Source organism: Athene noctua, chromosome 2 (assembly GCF_965140245.1).
Source record: "Athene noctua chromosome 2, bAthNoc1.hap1.1, whole genome shotgun sequence".
In the NCBI taxonomy this organism is placed as follows: Eukaryota; Metazoa; Chordata; class Aves; order Strigiformes; family Strigidae; genus Athene; species Athene noctua.
In genome coordinates, this window is record NC_134038.1 from 93,691,362 (window position 1) to 93,717,981 (window position 26,620).

Genomic DNA, 26,620 nt, shown 5'->3' on the forward strand with positions numbered 1-26,620 from the left:
GAATCCACTAGCTTGGAAAGGACCTTGAAGATCATCCAGTCCAATCATTAAACTAGCACTGACAGCTCCCAACTACACCACATCCCTCAGCGCTATGTCGACCCGACTCTTAAACACCTCCAGGGATGGGGACTCCACCACCTCCCTGGGCAGCCCATTCCAACGCCTAACAACCCCTTCTGGAAAGAAATGCTTCCTAATATCCAGTCTAAACCTTCCCTGGTGTAATTTGAGGCCATTCCCTCTTGTCCTATCGCTTACTACTTGGTTATAGAGACTCATCCCCAGATCTCTGCACCCTCCTTTCAGGTAGCTGTAGAGGGCGATGAGGTCTCCCCTCAGCCTCTTCTTCTCCAGACTAAACACCCCCAGTTCCCTCAGCCGCTCCCCGTACGACCTGTGCTCCAGACCCTGCACCAGCTCCGTTGCCCTTCTCTGGACACGCTCGAGTCATTCAATGTCCTTTCTGTAGTGAGGGGCCCAAAACTGAACACAGGAATCGAGGTGCGGCCTCACCAGTGCCGAGTACAGGGGTCAGATCCCTTCCCTGTCCCTGCTGGCCACGCTATTGCTGACACAAGCCAGGATGCCATTGGCCTTCTTGGCCACCTGGGCACACTGCTGGCTCCTGTTCAGCCGGCTGTCAATCAACACCCCCAGGTCCCTCTCTGACTGGCAGCTCTCCAGCCACTCCTCCCCAAGCCTGTAGCGCTGCTGGGGGTTGTTGTGGCCCAAGTGCAGCCCCAGGCATTTGGCCTTATTGAAGCTCATGCAGTTGGCCTCAGCTCATGGCTCCAGCCTGTCCAGGTCTCTCTGCAGAGCCTCCCTACCCTCGAGCAGATCAACACTCCCACCCAACTTGGGGTCATCTGCAAACTGACTGAGGGTGCACTCGATCCCCTCGTCTAGATCATCAATAAAGATGTTAAACAGGAGTGGCCCCAAAACTGAGCCCTGGGGGACACCACTCATGACCGGCCGCCAACTGGATTTAACTCCATTCACCACAACACTTTGGGCTCGGTCATCCAGACAGATTTTTACTCAGCAAAGCGTGTGCCCTTCCAAGCCACAAGCAGCCAGTTTCGCCAGGAGGATGCTGTGGGAAACAGTGTCAAAGGTCTTACTAAATGCTGCAATGGAAACTGTACTAAGGAAAGAAAATACTTCCCATTAGTAATTATGTATGTACTCAGTTGCAAATGTCCAACTATTATACTTCCAGATGAAGAGGACCCAAGCGTTTATGTTTGGTATGCATTTCCAACCTTTTATATTCCAACTGTACAACAGGAAGAGGTCTCTGATGCTCATCAGTTTCTAACATTATGAGAATTTTCTTTTCTGAAAAAAGTTTCTCTAATTCTTTAATAAAGATTCTACCTACAATTTGCCAGTAGCTACTCTCCACATAACTCTTTTAGTAATATTTTCCTGTAGATCAAGAAATCTAAAACTTACCTGAAGGGAAACCTCTATCCTGTTGAAGTAGTATATTCTTTACAACTGTGTTTAAGAGAACAGTGTAGGCACACTTCAGTCACTATTTGATTCCGTCTGGTAGGAAGTTGTGATGTTAGGTTTTTTATTTTTAGCAAGAGTACATTTCCTGAGTAACACCCATAGCTAACAACAGAATCCACAAAACCACCGTAGTCAAAGAATAAATGTGGAGTCTTAGAGTAAAACCAGTCCTCTAACAACCTAAATTTAGAAAGTATTCCATTCTTCCAATTTAATCTTTTTTTAAAGTAAGCAATTTCTATTTGGCTAAATAAGGTACAGATGTATTTAACCAATGAATTTTCAAGTGAACTTTATTTGATGTCATATATCAATAGTTTATATTTTTACTTCAGTGCTGGATTAGCTTTAGATAATAGACACGATTTGTTATAAAAAATAACCATGAAGAGACTTAGTTAATTTTTTTACCACATTATGACTGCTATGGCATCAGTAGATTTTATTGTTCATTTATTATTTTATATAGAGACCTGTATTAAAAATGAGAGATGTAGTATGGAAATGACCTGTAGGGTTCAATGTCAGCTTTGGACATTTCCACAGATTCTACCTTGAAATGCCAAACTCTCCATTTGTAAGTAAGTGAAATATATCAGCAAGAGGTGACCAGAACAAAAATCAACACGTCCACCCTTTGTGCCACACCAGTCTTCGTGTGCCTCTCAGTAAACCAGAGTCACAACCTGTATCATAACGCACACAGAACGTTTTTGGGAAGATGATTCTAAGTGCTTCTAACTACCACATAAGGACTGTTTCTTCTTGTTTTCCAGATAATCCCTGTCTTTCAGCAGAAAAGTCTGACAATGCCAATAGCTTCTTTATTTGCCAGGATGCTCTGGTGGCAGTTTAAGCATGAAGAACCTAGTGTTCCACAGGAAGTGATCTGAGGGTAAATGTGGGCTGGGAACTGGTTAATGAGGTTCCTGAACCCAGATGATATTTCTTAATGTTTTTTTGGAGAAGTTGCTTGTCACGGGAAGAACAGCATCAAAAACTACAGTCAAATGCCTCACCCGTGTGAGTCCAAGCTCTTCTTCCGAACGCTGTAAAAAAATTAAAAATTTATCAGTCATTAGTAGCATCAGTAGCAGTGAGCACTGCACAAGCAACCATATACAGGCTGTAAGAGAACCCAGACAGAGACTTGTGGGTTAGTCTCAGCACTTATTACCTAACATCAAACAATCAGATTTCAAAACTTAATAATTTGTAATGTAAGCTTCTCCAAATTTAAGGTTTTTCTTAAACAGATATTGAGGATCTGTTTATTTTGGCAACAACTATTTGCAGCCCTATCAGCTAAGAAAATAATCACGTACAGTAGGATTCATCCTACATGATGCTAGCAAACAGGCACATTATCTTCTAGCTCTCCTCTGTAAAGTTAACTGTAAGCAGGCAGTAAGTCACCCTAATGGGGGCAAATTAGCCCCCCCATTTAAGTAACGTCTCATATGATATTAAGACGTCTTGTGGGAATGCCCATCATTCTCCACTGAGTACAGAAGGGGATCCACAGAGAGGCCAGATTAAACAACCAGCTAAATTGGCTTAAATTCATTCTTAGACTTAGCACTGTATACACCATACCAGTTTAAAAAACTCACGGTTGGTGCTGGAAATATTTACAGGTTTTTTATATTCAGGGTTGTGGTACTTAGGTGGTGGTGTTATTTAAGTGGATGCAACAAACAAAAGACTCTATCCTTTCTTAAAATATGCTTAATCAGAAAAACATACCTTAAACCCTATTTCCGATCACACCTAACAAAAAATGTAATTGGCTGATTCGTCACGTGAGAAAATATTTTACTACACAGGCATAGAAAAACTTGTCGCTTTCAAGTTAAGATTTACACAAAAGATGAAATATTTTCCCATACATTCTTATTAAAGCAGCACAGAATTCTATAAATTCCTATCTGTATAATCGTCAGGAAAGCACAACTTCCAGGAAATCCTCTTGCAGTCTTCTGACAGCAAAACTACCAAAAACGTGAACTTATCAGATTCTGTGCCATCAGAAGCACTCATCTGACTCTTCACGCTCACTAAGCAAGGCAGAAATCTCAAGCAAATTTAAATCTCCTCTTCTATATAGCTCTGAGCTCTTGAAATGACAAAAGCCTTAAAAAAGCCTCTACCAGTTGTGAACAGCCCAGTAACACACACATTTAAATTCCTGAGTTTATTATGTACATATATTTGTGTGTGTATGTATATCAATACATGGAGATACACTTTAAATTTGCATTTCACTGTAACCCTGATTCTTGATGAGCAGTTGCCACTTCATATTTCACTGTATCAGCTTACATTCAATGTTACTGGTAAACTCAAAAGCACAAACAGTCTTAATGGGTAACAGTCTGCATAATGAAACTTTTCTAATTTGAGTAAATAATAAATATTTATTCACAAACTAAATCACAATACTGGAAAAGTTTAGAGAAGACACTTTTCTGCATATTTCAACACTGCAGTTATGCCATCCTTAGTCCTGCTTACACTCAGATCTGTGTGTCTATGTGTGATTTCTACCCTTTGCACCTCACTTCTGAATACAGCCCAATGAATCAGTCCATGGGTTCTATGTGGGTGTAAAATATAAACTTGGGGACTGGAAAAGGGTGTTGGGTTTGTTGGGGTTTTTTTCCTTTCACTTTCTCTTCTTTTATATTCCTCCTTTTGTTATATTTTTGATACAATTTCAGAAATAGAGGGTATTACATTCTACTGTGCTTAAGAATCTTAAGACTATTACAGACCTGAAGTAGATTACTTGAGAAAAAAAATCCCTTAGCTGTATTTACCCAATTCAGGCAAACTGTTTCACAAGTGGCGATTTCAAACATCCAAACTATTTAGGTCTGGAACACTATGCAGGCATTTGCAATTACCACTATGATGACAGGAACTAGGTATTTTGTAAGTACAAATTTTACATACAAGAGTAGATTCAGACAGTATTATCGTTTATTCTTACAGACACTGGTTAAAACATTCACTTCCTGATCCCAGAGACTCTCATTACATAATAAGTTTTTAACTTATTAAAAAGCAATTCTATTAACTTCGATGGAACTAGTTCCACAGCAAAATTTAAGCATGCGAGTGTCTACATAATGATGGCTAATGTGCATCTAACAGGGCAAAACAGGCTGACAGGAGGCACACTGTTAATTTGCAAGCAACAAAATCTTTGATACCTGTAAGCAGGGCTGACTTGTTACAAATAAATTAGAAAGAATATGCTTGTAAAGTAATATTGCAAAAATACCTATGACAGGTATTACAGAATGTTTTATTAAAAAATAGGTTTTCAGTAATACAAAACTTAATGACAGTCCCTTGTGATGCTTAGCTGTTTCCTATAGCTAAAGTCTGTCTGACAGGAGAGGAAACTGGGTTACTTGTGCCTACTACAGTAATGCATGAAGGTTACCAGTGTTACACTGCATCTGTGGAGTTCACCACTACCATTCCCCTCAAATTTTCCAACCATTATTTTCCCCTGCTTATGTATCAGGACATACACGATACTTTCTACAAAGTAAGCATCTGCAAACAAATACCGTCTTTGTAACAAGGCCAGTAAGTGACCATTCCATTACATGTATTTCCCTCATTTTTTGTTACAACATTTGGATAATGTTTACAATTCTGCACTTTTACACAGCCACCACAAAAATTAGGAAAAAGGCCTTTCTCCCTGCTATTCCATTACTAGATACTGAAAAGCTCTCAGTGAAGGAATTTACTTTAGGCTCAAGGTATCTTATCACTTCTGATAGATGCATTTCCAGATTTTAATTCTGGCATTAAAAGACTCTCCAAAAGGAGCACTAGTATTGTAATCAGAATTACCTTTATTATGACAGATGAAGAAACAGAGTAAATTAAGCTTTATCCCACATAAGTAGCAAATCAAAACTAATCAAGTCATCTCTCCACCAACCACTGTATCTCTCAACAAGTGACTGGTGGACATTAGCTTATTTTAGTTTAAACCTTTCCAGTTTGAAAAACCCAAAACAAACCGCACATCATTTGGCATACAGAGTTTAAATACACAAGAATTTAACATTTAAACAGCCTCTAAGGCTGCTAAGTACATACTTTCAACATGTACTTCAGCTTCACTAAGACTAAGTAATGCTCCCGCTCATCACATGATGCACTTTGCCAACACTGCAAAATGAAATGTGTTAACACTGTCAGAAATGTGATCATTTCCTCAATCGGTGGGGGTGGGCAGGAGGGAGGGTGGAATGAAAACACTACAAGCAAAGCTGCAGAGAAAATCAGCATGAAAAAGCAACATGGCACACCTAATACAGCAAATTAAGACATACAGTTAGTGAAGAACACATTTTTGTTTTTTATACAAGTCACTACCGTTTGGTTCAGTACTGCTTCACATGCAGACACAGATACTAACACCACCTTCCAATAGATGTTTTTGTATTTATCACATCAGTGTTCATACATCTTCCAGCATAGTCAATGTAGTACTTATATGCAGAAAGAGCCATAAAGAGGGGATAGAAAGCAAACCCTTTAAACAAAACAATATGAAGCCCCTTGGCCTTCATAGAGCCAAGCTCCCAATGGGAATATAATTAAATGCTTGACTTGGCTTTTATTAATGGGTAGGAGTGCAAACCTTAAAGTGTAGGGTGGCGGTGTTTTTTGAAAGCCAACAGGTTTACAGCATTTGTAAACAGAGGGATTATTTACACTTACCAACTATATGAACAGAGTCAACATTTGTAGGGCCTCTCACTAGCACATGTTCGGAAGTGCTGCTGCAGAAAGCTTGCACCAATGGAGGCATAAGGGCAGATCTCACATCTGAAAACCTTTTCACCTACCAGGAAATGGAAAGCAAATATGAAGGTTGTCTTATCTTCTATGAGAACACAAAGTGTGTGTGAGAAATTCACAAGAATATCAGTGAATTAGCATTTAGAGCATATCCTCAAAGCTACAGCTTATCTTTCGCATGACCTTATTGCTAATAAAGCATGATCTTAGATAATGGTATAGGTGGTTGAATGTTATAGTCTGTTTTACCAGTAGGAGACCTCCTGCATCTGAATTTGTCTTCCACCATAAGTCTAATCAAGAAAAACTGGCCAGAACGATTTCCAAATTTAGTTTTGATCCTTTTTCCTGAATCAAAGTTCAGAGGGCCAACTTCCAGCATACTCTATGTCACCAATTAAAAACAAACAAAAGCCAAAAAAATCCCCCAGAAAGGGGAAATGTAGCAGAACAGGAAATTTTCAAGAAGCAAAAGGAAATTACATTAAGGAAAAGTAATTTTAACTTAATGAAGAAAACACACAAAGAATTTTCTGTAAAGACAGCAAGGACAACATTTAGGTCACAAACACAAAGGAAAACTATGATTTTCAATAACAAAAACACTGAGAGGTACAGTCTTAAGGACTAGCCTTCCCTTTCATCTACATTCCCACTGACAATTTCTAATTTAAAATATTTATCTTCATGTTTTTCTGATGTATGAAAATTCTGAAATATTAGCCTTACAGTGGTGAACCTGAAACGAACCTAACCAGAATGAAACCACAGACTGAAAAAAACACCAGAATCGCAGAATGGTCAAGGCTGAATTAGACCTCTGGAAGTCATTTGGTCTTATGCCCAAACAAGCAAACTTACTTCCATTTTTGCAGCCAAAACCAAAAAAACCCCACAAACCAAACAAGTAAATACATTTGAGTTTAAAAAAAAAAAATTAAAATATTTCAACAATCTAAGTCCTAACACCAGCCCTCATATAGTAATAATTCTTCTCAAGACATTTCATGACAACATTACTACAAGTAACTCTCGAGCTCCAGTTTTATTAGAATTATCTTTTAAGAATTAATGCAGGGGATATCACATTGTGTGACAATTGCATAGTTAGCATGATGTGGAATTCAAAGCATTTTCTATGTTTACCCCCAGTTGTCAATGGCTTGATACCTCAATAATAAGTTGCTTTTTCAGAGATAATAAGCACCTTGCTAAAACTCATTACATATGTAGGTTACATAGCAGGTCAGCAGCAGAACAATGAATAGGAGAGAGTTCTGGATTTGCAATCCTTCTTCTAGACAGTGACACTGTCTTTGGTTTTTGCAAGAGTTTAACTTATTTTGTGTTGTTTCGGTCACTTGTCTACTTATACACCTGATCATCATTAACAGCACCAGGCCACACTGCCTGGTCCGCTTCCTAGGAGAAGTCAGTTATCTCTTCTTCGGGTATCTCTCCTTTTCTTGCACCTTTTGAAGCCCTGTCAGTTGCCTTCTACATAAGCTAAGAATATTTAATAGAGCAAATGTCTGTCTTTGAAGACATGGCATACTTGCTGCCACAGAGATTGAGAGCCATCTGTCCCAGTAGCATGAGAAGTCTATCAGCCCCCTTCACACCTATGGTTCCTGCCAGACATCTGTCTCCTCTCCTCCGCCGCCGCGTGTGATGCCATGGCTCCAGCGCTGAGGGACGGAGCACCACCCACATCGCTCAAGTATCGGAGCGTTGCACTCCTGCCAAACCACTGCAAGAGTATTTTATTTCGTCAACTTGCTGAAACATTAATTTTGCCAGTGGAGACAAAGGCAGATATTCCCTGTTCACTACACTGCTGGGTCCTATAGGACGAGTTCTCCACAAGATGATTTATTTAAATATTATCACAAGCAGCTAATTGGCTCCCCACTGTCCTGTCCACCCAGTCACTGCACACATCAAGCAGCAGTTTCAGAAGGCCATTAACGCAACATAGCACGTTCCCATCCTATTCATTCAGTTAAATTTATTTTCTAATCCTGTAAAATGCTCAGTTCAGAAGAAAGGAGAAAGGCTTCACTTTTTAAATACCAACAGTTCCAAGCAGACAGTGCTACAACATACATTCTTTTATGTAATTCAGAATTTCTAATGCAAGTGCCTTTTTTGGCAGAATGACGGACTAAATTATGGCAACACAAAGTCTATGTAAACAAATCACTTGACCAAGACAGAAGGAACCTCAGAGCATCAGTCTGGGGGTTTGGGCCTCTGAGGCTGGGCCTTTGATAGAGATTCAACATTTAAAACAGAAAACTGAAGCAGGAAGATTTCCAGAAAGCAAAAGGGAATGTAGTCAAAGTGGACAAACAACAATCTATTACATTAGAAATTTTGAAATATGCTAATATGTGCAAGTTGATTTAAAAAGTTTTAAGAAGACATTCCCATTCTTTCCTGGCCATGGAGTACCAGTACAGAAAAAAATTTATGAACTGGTTGAAGTCTACATCCTTCTGAGCTAGCAAAGATATCCTTTTTGGTTAAGGAGACAGGGACATAAGCTGTCCTTGTCTTTGCACTGTCTATACCTTTATATAACCTTCTTCTGAATATAAGACCTAAACCAGGATCAAACATATCCTTAAAGAACAATATCCCTAAATGCCATAAAAAAAAAGGTTAAAAATTTGCCAGTTTTGTTAAATCATGGTCACAGTGTTTGTTTTTTGCATATTCAGTGTAAGAGGGAGAACTACCAATAGGTAAAAAAATAACCCTTTTCTCTAGAAATCCTTTTCATGTCCTACACAGCATTCAATATTCAACAGTACAGTCCATTTTTTTTTTCTCTCTAAGCAGTGGTAACCTAAGTGGTAACATAAAGAAGAAATAGATGTAACCTACCTGTATGCATTTGCATCTGCTGTATCAGAGAGGCCTTGAGCCTGGTTTCGTACTCGCAGGGCTGGCAGTGGAAGGCTTTGGTGCCAGCATGTGTTCCCATGTGCTTCTGCAGAGCTAACTATAAGAACACTTCCTGTCAGAAAAGAAATGAACCTTGTCACGGCTGGAAAATCATCATCTATTCTTCCTGTGTAAGTGTTCTGAAGGGATGACATTTCACAGTTCCTGTGTTAATTTAGGCTTTTAATGTCTTTTATCAGGAGTATTTAAGGCTATTAGTCAGGAAAGTCTGATATCACTATGGGAGAGATGAGAGCACAAAGATTCCTATCAGACCTGTCTGCAATCAAATACTTCAGTTATTATTTTATTATCTTTCAATTATTTATTTATATTCCCATAATTACATACTCTGCTGTGCTGAAGTAATTTAGTAGCAGCCAGTATTGAATAATGCTACATAATCATATTGGATTGTTATATTTTGATGTCTGAATGGTCCACCTAAGTTTTCTAGAAATTTATTGTCTGGATGAGAAAGGTAGATTCTACCTTCTCCGCTGCATGACCTGCCACTCTTTCAGGTCTGCAAGAAGAATGTATTTAAATGGAAAATTAATGCATATGAAAATTATATGTACACTTATATACAAAGAGAGGATTCCTAGGGAACAAAACTGTAAAACGTTTGAAAAGGCCTACACAGATCACAGATCGGTTGTTCTAAATCCTTTGATTTTCCAGATTCTTCCCCACACCATGCTTAGAATACCTCAAAACCATTTAACTCTATGTCTCAAGCACTTAAAGTTCCTCAAAACTCAGCAACAAGAGAAGAAGCACTGGTTAGTCACAAATTGAAACACAAGTCTATAATGCTGTAAGGTCACATCTTTCATGCACAATCATTTCAAAAGGAAAAATACAAGCATGGAAGAAATTTAAAATCCTTATCCTGTGGTAGTCAACTATAGGAGGTTTAAAAGGTGCTTACGTTTCTATCCAGATTATTGATCAGCACTCAGCAAAAGGAAACAACATCCTTTCAAATCACACCTGTAAATAATTAATTACTAAGTAAATACTATTCCCAAATACATGCACTTCATTCACATTAGATGTAATAAACAGGATTAGTCATTCTTTAAACACTCTATAATGAAAACACATTTTCATGAGACATTTGTGAAGGTAATTAAAGACCTGCTATTTTGAAAACAAAGTATTTCAGAAAACAATGAAATGGCTTTATATTATACTCAAGACTTCTACTGGTAAAAGTATTCCTTCTAATTCTTAATTAAGAGTGACTCATGCAGCTGTTATTTTATGCAACGGTACTCAAAACATAAAAGATGCAAAAGGAGATTTAATCCTCAATTATTTGTGTGGATTAACACTTTCTTGCACCAGAGAAATCAAGCTTCCATTGCCCAAAGAATAAAAGCCCTTAACTCGCATAAAGGAACTGAAATACTCAGGGGAGTTGAAGTGTTCGATGCATAGAAGGTGTGAAAGCTAAAAACGTGATCTCAGTAGAACCAAGGACCTATATGGAAAAAATCTGGGATTTAAACAGTGGGCTTCAATATGAAAGCCAACTCTGAAAGGCAAGTTGTGCCATTCTGAATAATTATTTTGTAATAATTTCTCCCCTCTTCCCTAAACATTTGTGATCTTTCAAGAGGAAAAACCATCAACAAAAAAAACCCTGTCAAACATGTAGATTCTAAACTCCTACAGAACAGACGGAACATTTTTAGAGCTATGAAGCAGAGACCAAAAATGCAGAGACTAATTTCTGTAATATCTTTGTGAATTCAAAAGAAGTACAGCAGTTCAAAGGTACAACGTGCTGATTCACAAGCTATGAAAATGTTCTTTGTTGCCATTTCTACTCCTTGAAATCAGAATGAAAACTGTACTTTTTACACTTTTAAAGGACATGTCTTTCACAATGACATAGCAGAACAACCTTCCTTTGTTAGGGGATTAAATGCTTTGTAGAAAAGTAGAGCTATTTGGATTTTCTACCTGTTTGAACTACTCCTTAAAAGAAGTATAAGCATAGCTGCCTATTTCCAGCATATTTAATAGTTTTAAATAGAGATTTCAGAATTCTGATAATGTTGCAGGCAGTGCCTATCTTATGCAGCACTTGTGGTGCAAACTGCCCACAAATACTGATGTGTTCTTTTTTCTTTAAGGAAAAAGGAAAGAATACTGGGGGGGGGGGGGGTGGGGGGGGGGGAAGAGAGAAAAACAAAGAATTACTACGACGGTAGGCTCCATCTTCTAAGGTTAAGGAGTGAAAGTCCAAAGGAACCTTTCATCCTTCAGATATAAATAAGGTGTATCTAAGACAGTGGGAAATTCCAACCCATTAAGACCAAAGGGCCTTGAGTACTCTTGATCAAGTTTTAGGCTCCACAGAGGTCCCACATGCATTATAACACGATTTTAATGAAACAGGCAAGACTACTAATAAATCAGTCTTGTTAGGAATCAGTTTAATTCTTCCCAGTTAGCTTTTGAACACTGATTATAGGCAGCTGATACTCACTGATGCCACTACGATTTTCCCTTCTTTATATCAACTATTGGATAAAACTCAGCAACAGAAAAGGTTAGACTGCCCTCTCTCTGCGGCTTCATGCTAACTACCTGATCTGTAACTTGAGAATTAGGGCCACACACTTTCAAGAAATTCACAATGATAGGTATTAATCAGCACTTTCCCATAGTCATAAAAACCCCTATACTCCAGTAATGATGTATGCCTCCATAAAGTTTTACATGATAAAACTGTACTCCATTGCTGAAACAAGACAATAAAATTTGGTAATATAGTTTAGTATCACTAGTATGCCCTATGAATTGAGGTCTTTAACTCACATGCACTGTCAGCAGAATGCACAAGTCATCCTTGTACATGAATGGATTAATACGTGAATTAAAAACTTCACTATATTTAGTGCATTCTCAGTTTTATTTCCTGATGGAGAACAATGGCTATAAGAACAATAATTTTGAATTGTAATATTGCATTAATTTAACTTGAAATACATAAATATTTGAAAGACATTAAACAAGACTTAGGTGACGTTATCTAATTATGTCATGGAGTTCAGTTGTTCAGCTATTTTATCCTTTAAAATATACATACATCTAATGCCATAGTTATAAAAAACTTAAACCTTCATATAGAACTGCCTTTTTCATAAACTTGAAATAGCTTTTACTAAATAAATTTTACTACCTAATACTGAAAAGAATGAAGACTTACAATTCACACATTCCAGCTAGCCTTGTAGCAATTAGGTAGAAACCACAATTTTTAACTCTCACATCAGCAGGTAGTCTACACTGAGGACTATAGGCAAAAGGCAACACTGAACAAGCATTTGAGAACTAAAAGCCAGTGTGATGTTGTTCATTTGCTGCCCCCGTCTGGGGAAAACCAAAACAAACAAAAATGCACCACAGACAGCAGGAAAATAGTTGTTCCCTGAGTACCCTCACCCACACTTCTCTGATAACAACCTTGTGACAGCAGATCTTTTTCAGTTCAAAGCCAGTTTTTAAAGTATCAGTAGACTCTAAAAATGTATTTCCCAAATGATTCTGTTAACTTAGGTGTAATGAGAGACGATTCTGGGGAGAAAATGAGGCTACTTGCTTTGGCACTCTGGAGCTCTGCGTAGCAGCACAGATTGCGCACTCAGAGTCGCAGTCACCATCGCAGCAGTATCTTTACACCATTCTGGCATCAGCTATTCAACCTATGCTGCCGGACACAGCACGGACCTGGCTGCGATTCACAACAGGTTCTGTTCTGCCACCGGGCCAAGGCCTTTAGTGAAAGAAACAAGAGACAGCCACAGGCCGGTATTATGGCTAATTGGTTGTTTCATTACTTTGCTCTTCAAAGAGGCTGCAAGAAAGAAACAGTGTTAATATGAAGTTCATTTTGCTGTACAGATAGCCCAGCAAAACTCAAGTCAGAAGTAGGTATGAAAAGTTCAAGTTAGTTATTAATCTTTGCAGTAATTACAGGCATCATTCCAGAGAGAGCTCCAGAGCTCTAGTCTGTAAATGCTCTTTTTACTTCTGAAACAGAAAGAAATGTATTCATCAGATAATGACACATTTCGTATGTAACCTCAGACTAAATCTAGATAGTCATAACTCCACTGGTTCAAAAATAACTGTTGTAATGATATAATGATGTAAAGTGCTTAACCTTATACTTCTCCAACTTCTTTAAAACTGAGACAAGTTATTTCAAAATACCTCACTGTGAACACTGGGAGCAACCTCTCTACCCGCTGTGTGAATCTGTAATGACTGAACTGTGCTTTGACTATGACACAGCTTGTTAACTGACTAAATTTAAAAAGAAAGAAGGAAAAAAACCCAGATGCCTATGTGAAAGGTACACCATAAGCACATCGATCTACTCCCTTTCTACTCCCTACCTACTAGAAAAGCTGCTAATTTACTATCCAAACTCAAATTCCTTTTTTTCTTTTTTATTACACCCATTTCAGCAAGCTACTACAACAGGTATTTATTTCTTTCCACATGAGCAATGACAACTTCAAACTAGGAATCCAGATTGGGTATAGACAATTCAGTCCTAGTAAACAGCGTGGTAAAGAAGATATTTGGGGAAAAAGCTTTCACAATTTGAATTAATTAAAATACACAACTGTAGAAGTCAGAAAGTGATTTCTATAGTTAAACTGAAGGTGTAGATTGTGAAAAAGTCTTCTAATAATGTAACAGACATAGGTATGGCCATAATCAATAACAACAACAAAAAGAACATCCCCAAACCCAAACTCACATACTTAGAAGAAACATAGAGAAACGAAACGTACACTAACTTCTCTATCTACATACTAGAAAAGCTACCATTAGAATATTGTGTGATGTCAACTCATGGATGTGTGGCTACCACAGATTACTACCTTCTTTATCAAAGAAAAAAAGTCCTTTTCTGAATAACAGAGAAGTATCAAATGCCTTCTCAAGATCTCTTTGGAAGAGAAGATGCACTTGAGATCAGACAAAACCTTAGTGTTAACTCTTACAACTGCAGATAAGTGGAATTTTTCATTAACTGATGTCACGGTTTAAATCCACAGTCACTCAGTCACCCCCCAGGGATGGGGGAGATGTTCTGCTGATTAAGGATACCAATTCAACTCGGACACCAGAGTGAAAAGAGTAGGCGTATTTTACTGGGGATAACTAAATAATGTAACAGAGTAAGACAGAAAACATGCAGTAAGAAAAGACAGAATAATGCACTCAAAAGCAAACAAATAGGAAAATACTGGGGAAGGCATCAAATCATTACTACCTGAGAGAGAGAGAACAGCGATTAAGAAAGATCCCTCAGCACTTGCATATGTTACCACCATCCAGACCCGCAGTGGCTGGGCAGCCCCGGTTACAGCGAGGGTTTGCAGAGCCTGTCCCGGCAAGGGGGAAATCCTACACGGTGCGTCCACCCACAGGTGAGGCACCCAAAGTTGCTGCAAACGGGCCCAGCCTTATATATCAAAAATCAGCAAGCCAGAATACCTGGCACCTTTGTTTTCAGCAGAAACATCTGGTTTCACTCTTCAATTAGATTCCCCCAGAGTCTGGCCAGGGTTCACGGAGGAAGCTAAGGGAGCTTCCCTGCTTATCTAATTTATTTATGAGCAAGGTCACACAGCTGGTTCCAAGGCCAGACAACTGGCTCCCATGGCTCTGTTAACTTGCCCACACACAAAGAAGGATAAAGATATATTCAGGACAGACACGTTTTATAATATCTAAGATACATCTTTCATTAATGAGCATACATATTTCACTAATTATTACATACTAAGTTAGCAGCTTCAGCTCTGCGCCTGTTGCTCTGGCTTCAATAATTCAACACTTTAGCACTTTTTACACCTGCATAAGTGGCTTGTATTAACCTAGTACAATACCTACTAGCACAATAGTTAACAGTTATAAAGTACACAGGATTCATCTGGTCATAGAGGTCAACTCTGGCTTGGGCCTGTTGTCCAAGCCTTCGCACTTCAGGAGAGAATTGGAGGGGTAAAGGTAAGGAGACTCATAAATTTAGATAAAAATAATTTAATAACTGAAATTAAATAAAAATTGAAATAATAATGATAATGATAATAATAACAACAGCAATAACAAAATATACAAACAAGTCATGCACAATGCTATTGCTCACCACCCGCCGACTGATGCCTAGTCTATTCCTGGCTAGCGATCCCAGAGGAGGGAAAATCCTGAAGCCACAATCTCAGAAGAGCCAGAGCTTCCCAGCCAACCCTCATCTATATACTAAGCATGATGTTTCATGATATGGACTATTTCATTGGCCAGTTTGGGTCCCTGCTCTGGCTATGCTTCCTCCCAGCTTCACATGCACCTGCACATTAGCAGGACATGGAAAGCTGAAAAGACCTTAGCAACAACTAAAAACATCTGTGTATTATCAACATTCCTATACCAAATCCCATACTGAAGTCAAACCACAGCACTATCCTAGCTAGTAAGAAGGAAAATTAGCTTTATCTTGGCTGAAACCAGGATAACTGATAAAACTGGTGCTTCAGTAACTATGCCTCTTAGAAACGTAGCCATGACTGCAAAGGAAGCTGTAGATTGTCACTTTTTTTTAATCTAGTTTATGTGGAACATTCCAAGAAGTCTCATAGCACATCTCTTGGCTCTTCAAAGAGCACATCTCAGTGGCTCTCCTTTGTTGTTGTTTATAATAAAATGTAAGAAAAAGCCTTTAGAAGCACCCTTTTATCAGCACCTAGTTACTTTATTCAAAATACTGGTACTATCACAAACCAAGTAGAACAGCTATTTGAATGGGGTACCTTATTTTTGTTCAGGCTATGGGCAACTTTCTTGTAAAAATAAGTAAATAAATAAATGTGCCATGTTAAGTTGTTCTGAAATGAAGATCTACAGAAGCACTTGGAGCATAACAAACAAAATGGCAAGTTTTGCTATAATACAGGTCATACCTACTGTAGATACTGCATGTTAATTAACTGGAATCCTTCTTTCTAGTTGCTTTTGGGCTGGAGCACACAGGATTATCTTCAGCCTTCTTTCTTATCTTCTCCTTCATTTTGTTTTTTGATGTTTTGTTTTGTTTTTTCTTGATGGATTTGTGATGTTCATTCACCTGACGTCTGGTTTTGAATACTTGATCCCAAAATGAAGACAGAAGGGTGTAGAAGTTTTGTGATTTTCCATATGCTTTTTCAACTCTTCTCTAGACTGACAATTAAGAAATAAATACAGTATCAACTAATATTCTATATTACCATCAGTGACTGAAAGACTTAAGAGTTTGAGATATGATGAAAGACAAACTTGTAGAGGGTTTTTTGACATACTGTAACCCTTATAATTCAGTCTACTAACAGAGAAAAACCTCACTGATCATTCTGTTTTATGTTTGTGAAACACACACACAAAAGGAAGAAAATAGCTTCTCAAAAAAAGCTAGACAAGCCACTTATTTGGGTTGGGTTTTCTGCTTCATTTTTTTTGTTGTTTAGTGGGTTTTCTTGGTGTTGTTTCCCCCCACCCCCCACCCCGAAACTGTAGGGCAGAATTAGATCCAAGTTGTTAAATATAGGTAATGTTGAGGAAAGAACTGCTCTATTTCACTTTTGCACATATTTTAAATACAATGAATAGACAGACAGCTTACAGCAGTGTTTAACTGCCATTCACACCCACCCTAAAAGCACAGATTATCATTCTTGGATGCACACTTTCAGTATAAAATTGCCACAGTGCTGCTCAGCACAAAGAAAGTGAAAAACAAAATTAGATAAGCACAAATTATAATAATAAAAATGATAGCATTTGAAAAGTTGCTACTGTGTTTGACACACTTGCCACCACAATAAATATCCCTGTTTTTTAAAAGTGACAAAGCAAGGAGAAACCTGATTTTCAGGTATCTCATTTGACCTGAATCCATTAGGTTTACCAGATTACAATGTATTTATCATACAAAAGTTTTATCTAACAATGCACATTTTAAATAGTTGTCTTTTCTCAATTTCCTCGACTAAACTTCCAGTGATGGTTATACCTGTAGATAAAGAACAAGCAACATATTTCTATAATATAGCTATTACATTGCAAGGAATTGATTTATTTTTATTATGTCAGGAGTATCCAAATATTGTTTCCTTTCTTACATTGTTGTTAAAATAGCATAAAATTATTACTACATTAAGACTGATATCAAGATCAGTGAAATGACAGTCACTTCCAACCTAAAATACATACTTAAAAAAAACACAGTGCTGCACACACTTTTAAATATATAGTGTATTTTGTAAGACTAAGAAAAAAAAATAAATAAACCTGTTAGATTATTGAGAAAATAGCCAGCATTTGCTTCAGAGTAAGTGGAATACTTTCATCCACAGAATATATCATTTGGCAGAGATTCACTTAATTTGACTCAATCTTTCTGGTCCTGACTTACATATTACTGCTTTTGTATGAGTTAACTATTTCAGTAACAAAGTACCAAAAATTCTCTTTTCACACTCCCATTCTCCCCAAAGCCTAGAAACGAGATATAAAAGCTGATGTTATTTGTTACAGGAAATTAATCAATCTCAAAACAGTTGCACCAGCTCTGAAGGTGACTTGTAAAATCCATCAATTTAAGCAATGTATCAAATGCTCCCCACAAGAACTTGGTAATGTAAGACATTTCAGCACACTGCTGTTTGAAGGAATTAAAAAATATTTTCCTCACCCAGTGTCATCAAGCCTTATTTATTAAATTGTCAATTCCTTTCAATGAGATGGCACAGCAAGCATCAGGTACAAACGCTGCTGGATTATGGAGCCTCTAGTGACTAGGGGAGAAGGGAGAATAAATTGCCAGTTTTATGATCATTTACAGATAAAAAAAACCAATTTTTAAGCCTCTTACGGTTTTCTGAGATGGTATATTCAAGACAGCATTACGAATAAACAAACACCCACCTGACCCTCCATTCAGCGTACACCAGCTTCTCCAGCGTGGTTCAGCGGTCAGTACATCACCAGCAACACAATAAATGTTAGGATGGAGCTGAAGCCAGTGACCCTAAAGGGTCTAGATGTCACAGGGCCTAAGGAAAGAGATATGTGAACTTTCATACAGCAATGTACCATATGTCCCACAGTCTAGTAACTAAGGGCATACAGCACATACTGCTAAAGATGATAGCATTTTTGGTAATTTATTTTAGTATGTTAAGCTAGATTTCCAATGTATTACCTACAACACAAAATAAATCCTGTATTAAAAACCAAATAAAATCCCAGTTCATTAAGGTTGCTAAACCAAGAAAGAAAAATTAGGAACTGCCAAATTAAAGTTGCCTTGGTAACCTTAATTTTGTTGCTTTGTGTGTATATACTCTATGTTCACTAAACAATAAACCAAGGCTAATGAAGCACTACCCATTCTACACACTGAATTTTGGAAGGATCCTTTTGGGGGACAAAAAAAATAATCCGTACACAGTCAAGCCAGGCAATTGAAGATTTTGCAAGTGTACCCACTCACACAGAAGATGAATGTTTGACTTTGCAACCTTTATTGCGAGTTTTCTTGAATTTTTGTGGGCTTTTTTAAAACATGTTTAACATATTTTAGGCTTTAGTTTTTGAAACAAAATACCTAAGAAGTTAAACCAAATTCTGGATCTCACAATGCAGAACTGTATTTGGGCTGACCAGCATTGCTGAAACCCTTCAACATACCAGAAACCTTCGGTGCTTGAACTAACTGCCATTTGAGTAATGACAACAACAGTAAATAGAATTGTGTACCCTGTTATTTTAATGCTGGTTCACGTGTCTGGGACTCCAAATCCTTTCTGTCCACATCAGGTCACCCCATTGCCTAAGTTATTTTCATTCTTTGAGACTCCCCACTATTTTGTTCTCTGCCCACTGCAGCTTGTCCCAGTGGCAGTCTTCCTAACATGCCAAATGCTCCTCAAGTTCATCTCTTCTCATCACATCCTATACCAACTTCTCACAGGTTTTTCAGCCCCTCTGGTCTTTAGTATCCAACTTTTTTTATATGGTCTCTATGAAAGAATTCAAAACTTTGCAGCCAAGCACCAAAGAAAACTGGCAAGTTTGCTTAGTTCCTGTTCCTGCCTCCCTAAAACAGTTTAGCACAATCAGCTTCCTGCAGTAATGTATCTTCACTGTGTTTTTTCAGAGGCTGCGAAGAGGTCAAATCTTGACAGACTTTTGCATCAGGAGCATGCCTTTCATCTATTCTAACATAAGACACCATACGAAAGAGGCTTAGATCTTTCCTGCAAGTCATGGACTGTTAGGGCTTTTTAAATAAAAGGTATCCACAGTCTTACTGGTTCCACTTGAAAACATTATGAACAGAAATTTTTCCCCCATATGCATTCTAGAAAATTGGTTGAATAATTTTGGGTGATTTGTTTTTGAAAGAAAAGTATCAGTTGAAGGCAAAGAACAATGTAAGAAATTTTAGCCAACAGTTCAAAAAAAAAAAAAAAAAAGAAATGCTGTTTTATAACACTAAATATGAAGTAAGCAGTTAAGATATATAAATGTAAGAGATGCAGACATATTCACTAAATTTCTGTTTTCAGATGAAGGGGCCCTCTTTAATCTTGGGGAAAGCATATACCAACATGAAGGGGAACTGTTACTAGAGATATATAGCCTCTACCACTATTAAAAGTTAAATTACGAAATCAATTTCGATGGTGAAGGAATGCACAGCTTCCCCCCACCCCCCTTTTCTTCACCCTGCAAGAGACAAAGCTGAATAGTCCTTTAAAAGTTGCTTTAGAATTTAAGAAGCACTGAAGTTAGCCACAAGCACTGCTCATTTGATGGAACTGAAGTAAATATATATATTGATTAATAGGCTGCTATACATTTCCCCATCAGATTCACCCTGTTTCATTTAATGAGGTTAACTGAAGATAGCAGTAAGAAATCAGAGACACAGGGACAAGTCTCTCCACATAGCTCTGTACTAGCCACAAGTCTAGGACTTTGTAGGTCAAGGTCTGAGAAACTGGAGCTCCTAACAGTATGAGCTGCAACACGCACTTTTGACATCATCAAATGTCCAGAAAGGAATCAGAGACCAAACTCTTGGTCAAAAAAGATCTAAACTGTAGATTGAACCTGGCTGGCCATCTTTCAGAGTACTACAGTTTTGGTGTTTTTCCAGTCACACTGACACAAAATCTGAAAAGCTCCAGACTTGAAGTATTCTTCAGCTTTGATGTTTTAAGCAGTACAGTACCCCCTCCCTCCAAGTGAAGGGCACAGTTTGATAACAAAAAAATGTCAACAGTAAAACTGCGAGGTAATACAGTGTCTTTCTTATATGAAGCAAGAATCTCTACCTATTGTGGATGGAAATAAAGCTCTCACTGAGTAAGATGAAGCAAGACTGATGAAGGAGGATAAACTTGCTGCTACTAATTTAACAAAGCATTTCCTTTTAAATTAACAGGTTATCCAATCAAGCAATTACCAATTGCCAGAATAAACCCATCAGAAACTCAAATCAACATTAAAAAAAAATATCTAAAATCCCAGCATCTCCATGCCCTGCATCCAGATTCCCAGCACTGAGTAGTGTTGCCGTCTTTTCTCCTCTACCCACCTAACAACTGCTCAGCTGTGAGCTCAGTGAAACTGCTACATACCACCACCACCAACAGCCTTTGAAAACAGGGATCCTTGCTTAGCGCCTTCAGGCAAACTGTAACAAGTCCCTAATCCTTTTACCCCCTTCAAACCACAGTTTTGATCTAGCTTAATAAATTTTCAAGCCTTCTTCCACCAATTAAAACAAATTTGTTTGTACATATACTCGCATTAAGCAAATATTTAGCACTGAGAAATTCACCTCCACTCTATAAAAAGCAGACAGAAGTAAAACATTTAATCAGAAATCCAGTACATGTTTATAGTATTTACAAAGCATTTGTTGCACTTTATAAACGAAGCAGTTAGAGATACTTATTGAAGCGGGAGGGGCGGGGGGGAATAGTAAACAAAAAATTCACTTACGTTTGGAAAAAACATTATCTCACATTCAGTACACAGATGCAGTTGAACTTGTAATCATGGCTGCACAGATGCTTGTAGACCTTGATTCATTCCTTAGCTGTATTAGAAGCCATAGTTTCTAATAATAGGTTAAAATCAGATTAAACACATTAATTTAAAATAGAAGACACATTCCTCCACATTAAACAATTATTAACAAAAGAGTTCAACCTTAACTCCTATGTAGTTTTAAAGTGCTTTGTGCTTATTTAAACAGTATGAGTCTGAATTTGGCCGAGACACCAAATTTGAGAAGAAAGGAATTGTTAAATTATGAAGACAGAATTTGACCCTGGGGGCTCTGGTGGCAACAGCAAGGTTATCTCAGCTCTTAAGGATGCTCAATGCACTCCTCTCCCCCGAGGTCAAAACAGAACAACAACGAAAACATCAGGATAACAAGCAGTTCTCAAAGATTTAAAACCACAATTTAAAATAAGTTAGCAAAATATATACTTGAAGTAGAGTTATTCTGATGTGAATTATGGAGCATATGAAATACATTGAAGGAACCGATACTTAGGAAACATCAACATACCCAAGTTTCAAAGGATTATTTTTAGCAGTGAGATGCAATACATTTTACTCGTCCATTTTCTTCTAAACACATCTGCTGAGAGTCTAAATTTGGTCTGGAGAAAGTACTGGCTGGAAGTTGTGGGTTTTGCATAGAGGATTTCTGTTTAGTGGGAAATGCAATCAAGATCACTGACCCTTTCCTGTAAAGCTTTTAATATAAGAATCACTCAACTTTGTAGCAACTTCTGGACTTTTTTTTAAAGTTTAAGATTCAAAGACCAAAAATGATAACAAGTAGTGTGATCAGTCTTTCAGGTCTTTTGCCTCTTTAACCTGATGCAGATGGTAAACTGTCACTATACAGCTTATTGACAACTGTTTTAATTTAGACAAGTAAACAAAAAATAACATTGCATAATTGTATACAAGAATCTCTCAGCATGACAAATTGACAGTTTTGCCCTAAATAAGAAATTAAGAAGAAACTTCAGTATACTCCACCGAATTATTTTAGCAATTTGTACATTTTTTCAATTAACCAGTGAGGCTTTCATGTAGGTTGAAAGTTACAAAAAGCACACTGTAGTAAATAATGTTAGCAATTACAGCTAAAACTTGACACTAAGTACTTAGTGCTTAGCACAAGCTTAGTCCTAAGAAACTACAGTTAAAATTCAGTTCAAAAACTATCCCCATAGCAAGCAAAAAGGCTTGCATACCCATTGCATTCACTCCACAAGCAGAATAAATTGGCAGACAGCGGTTCTTTGTAATGTTACAGTAAAGCTCTCCTTAACGGAATTAACATCTGAAGAATACTAGCAAGCTGAAGACTTCTCACAATTTCTTTTAATGTTTCTTCTCCACCTCAAAAATGCATAGAAATTAGCACAGTGTTAAATAGATATTTAGAAAGGCTTCCTTTGCTCACATTTATCACAAAAATGAAAACAATATTCAAAACACATATTTACAATTCTATAATACTACCAATAGCTTTAAAAGTTAAGTATTTACTCTACTATATTGTTCAACAGGAAGCTAAAATTAAGTTAACTTTCTGCATGTGTTAACATAACAGCGAATGGTAAATTATCATCTTCAAAATTCATTGTCCCCAGACGTGATGGAAACTGTCAAAAAAGTATCCCATAAAACACAGTCCTAGGTTGTTCTCTCACTACAGTTGTAAGGAAGATAGATTCCCTGTCCCCTTCCCCAAAAGGAAAGAAATTAACTCATTCAAGAGACAATTTATAATTTGTCAACATGAAACAGTTCTTTCACTTAAGAAAACGGTTTGTATAAGCACTCATAAATATTTTCACCGTTGTAAGCCATCCCTAATTTGAAATACTGTGAGTTTCAGTTGTCTTTCTATGTGCTCTCCTTCCCAACCTGTTAAAGAAAGACTAGACTGCAGCCTGGTTGTCGGCTCACAGTCACACACAGTTAAGTGGAGACACTGTATGTTGTGAAGCAAATATGACACTAATTTTGCTTTCAGTTCTAACAATGACCCTTTTTTTAAGTAACTTTTCCTGCAGAACTTCTGCAATAACCTCCTATGAAAATTCTATCTCCTGCCCTTTTAAACAGTAAAACTCAGAACAACCACACCTCCTCCAAAGCCAAAAACTACTTCAAAAATTAGACTGCACAACACACAATCTAATCTAAACCCTTCAAAACCTACTCGGCAACGCCGATGCAATGACCGACCTGGCTACAGCCAAGGAAGCCTTGTTATTCCACATTCCCTAATGCTCGAACATTGCCTGTTTTTTTATCTGATCGCTGCCGCAAACTCCAGAGTACTCCTATGAGCCATCATCTTATTTCACATAAATTACCTGGGTTTGCACTGGCCCTATTGAGCAATCAGACCAAAGCAGTGGTTCACCCCAGGCAACAAGAATTTGTTCTGTATTAGCAGTGGCAGCCACAGAAACTTTGCTAAAATCAATCACTGCCATCACCTGCAACACTGAATGATTAAACAGAAAAACGCCCAGCCTACCTTTGTACACAAATCTTTCAAGATTTTACCTACAGACTTGCAGGCATGGCTTTATTAAGGGCAGAACACTGGCAGTCAGTAACAGAAACATTTTTACGTTTTTCCCTCCTTGCTTAAATAAAGTACAATTGGTATCAAAAGCAACTTTTGTAGTCAATGCAAAGGAGAACAGCACTAGAATATCAGAATTGTGTCCTTTTGTGATTTAAGAGACATAGATTATGTTACTCTGCCAAAGTCCTCCATTTACAAATGGAGATAATATTTAGCTGTTAGCAATGTCACAAGACTTAAAGATAAAAGCATCAACCTTGATAGAAGTACATCTGCAGTAACGTTACCGTTATTAAAAAGCTAGTAATACTGGTATTATTGGCATATGATGGTCAACTACTCCCAGAAATATTCAGAATCCACAATATAAAAATGAGGCAGGATTTTGCTGAACGAAGGATCATCAAAAAGCAAATCTTTACAATGCTTTTTAGAAATTCTGCAATTCTTTTACTTTCTTTGATTAAACCAGTATGAATATGTTTTACTGTAGCTTCTCATGACAGCGTTTACAACTCATGCTTAAACTCTAATAAATTTTGCACTGATCAAATAAAGTTATGTGCACGGAGAAGTTTATAGCCGAGGCAACTGTATGAGAATAAAAAACAAAATCTGACTTACTGGTGAAATCACTTGCGTGGACATTTAAACATATCCTGATACTGGCAAGCTACACTGATATTTCTTATTCACTCAGTTTCAAAAGATGATTAATATATTGTGTGCTGAAAGAGATGAGGTTTCTTCCGATGGCTGTTTCTGTACGCTTTCCAGGCACTTTGTGACATAACACTTTCACAGATGAAGCACCGGTGGATTTCCTCTATCTGCTTATGTGATTTTGAATGATTTTCCATTACGTCCCACACAGTCATGCGACTATAAACGCATTTAAAGCCACAATCCACATCAAGACCCCTTTCATGGATTTTATGAGCATCTTTCAACTTCAGTGCTATGTGGCACACCTTGCGGAATTACCGAGTTCTCTGAGAAGCCAGCTTTAAGGCACAAACATCTGTCTCAGGATGAGCTAACCCTTCACCATCACATCTAGCTTTCCTCTGATTTTTGTAATTTTTACACCTTGTTTCAGCTTTAAGGGTTTTTATCTCCCCAGCTAAGGTCCAACTTCTAACACTGGAAACACAACAGAGGCCAAGATGCACAGACTAGGCTGCTTCTTCATCTTTGCTCTTGGAATATGAAAGAGAAATCAGCACTGCAGAACAAGGCTCCTCAAGCTGCAAATGAGCTGCTGCTTCTCCAAACAAGGTGTTCGGAGTGAGAGGCATGAGGATCACTGCTCTAACAGCTTGGGCCTGTGTCACAACAGTGGGGACTCGTTCTGAAGCATCTAATACACATGCAGTAAGACAGACATTTTTTGCAAGATTTTCTTCATTTTCTTTATCTTCTTGGTTAGTGTAATCTGCCATGCTATATGACTCACTTTCATCCTGGTCCATTTTAGGACAGCCTGAAATTTGACACGCTGTATCTGTTTCATGCATACGAGCCAGATGTGTCCTGATCTTACTTTTGATGTTGCTCATGAACCGGCAGAGCGTGCATCTGTATACCTCCACCAGAAACATTTCCACCAAGCCGGCAATCCGGGCTTCAAAACCCCCAAGCACAGCAGCATACAACTGGGATGTGTGATTTCCTCGGGGTGATGCAGGTTCGTCAGCAGGACACATTGGTACTTGTATTCAAATTCATTCGTTTTCCATAGTTGCTGGTAGGTAAATCTACAAAAGACAATAAACAAAACAGTTAAAATGCACTTTATGATTTCAAGTGTCTTTTATCAAAACTCTAGGCCACAATAAAATCTAGATTCAGATTCCAGTCCTGCAGATTTTAAGACTGTCTTAAATAAGTGACGTTTTTTCCATGAGAAAAATAATTCCATAAATGATTACTCAAATCACTTGTTGAAATTACAAGTTAACTACAGATTAATACTATGGCATTTCTGTGTTAAATTTACAACAGTTCCTGTTAAGAAACAGGCTGTATTAACCTTAAAGCAAAGACACTGGTGAGAAATCTGCACCGCTCATAGACGGAAGCCTCCGGCCCACCCACCCCTTCCAAGCGCACCCTCAGTACAGCCCAGCACCCCGTCGCTACAGGCCCGCTGACCCTTTCCCTGCGGCTCCGTGCGGCCAGACGGGGTCGGGAAAAGCAAATTAAGCAGAGCGACGCCTTACAAGATGCGCCAGCTGCCTCTGGAGCGCCCGCACCGAAGCGCCTGGCTGTCCTCTCCCGTCGCCAGACCCTCTCCGAAGCCGAGCGGCTGGCAGCGGCTCCTCTACCCCGGCGAGGTTCCCTGAGGAGACTGCCCGGGGCCGCGGCCCGACCACCTCGGGAGGTGAGGAGGTGCCACCGCGAACGCGGGTGTCGGGGCCGACCACCAGCTGAAGCGCTCCCGCCGCCCAGAGGGCGCCGCCTGCCCTCGGCCGGCCGGCCCCGGGGCGGAGGGGGGCGGCGGGGGCGGCGGGGGCGGAGCTTCCCGCCCGGTCCCTGCCCGGCACGCGGGGTTCACTTCCGGCGGCCGGCTGCCCCCGCCTCACCCCGCCC

At 38.5% G+C, this 26,620-nt stretch overlaps 1 long non-coding RNA gene across 3 annotated transcripts; it reads right to left on the minus strand.

Annotated features, from left to right (window-relative positions):
• Window positions 1-1,614: 1,614 nt before the first annotated feature.
• On the minus strand, window positions 1,615-26,523 carry LOC141957700 (uncharacterized). 3 transcript variants are annotated; one of them, XR_012633148.1, is made up of 9 exons: window positions 26,251-26,523; window positions 24,653-25,785; window positions 21,397-21,514; window positions 18,307-18,434; window positions 18,074-18,176; window positions 16,305-16,563; window positions 9,247-9,379; window positions 6,277-6,400; window positions 1,615-2,573 (listed from the first exon to the last, which is right to left on the minus strand). It is a non-coding gene; the product is annotated as an uncharacterized LOC141957700 (long non-coding RNA). The 3 variants fall into 3 exon arrangements; XR_012633149.1 differs by lacking the exon at window positions 18,074-18,176 and having other exon boundaries at window positions 16,309-16,563; XR_012633147.1 differs by lacking the exon at window positions 18,074-18,176.
• Between the last annotated feature and the right edge of the window lie 97 nt (window positions 26,524-26,620).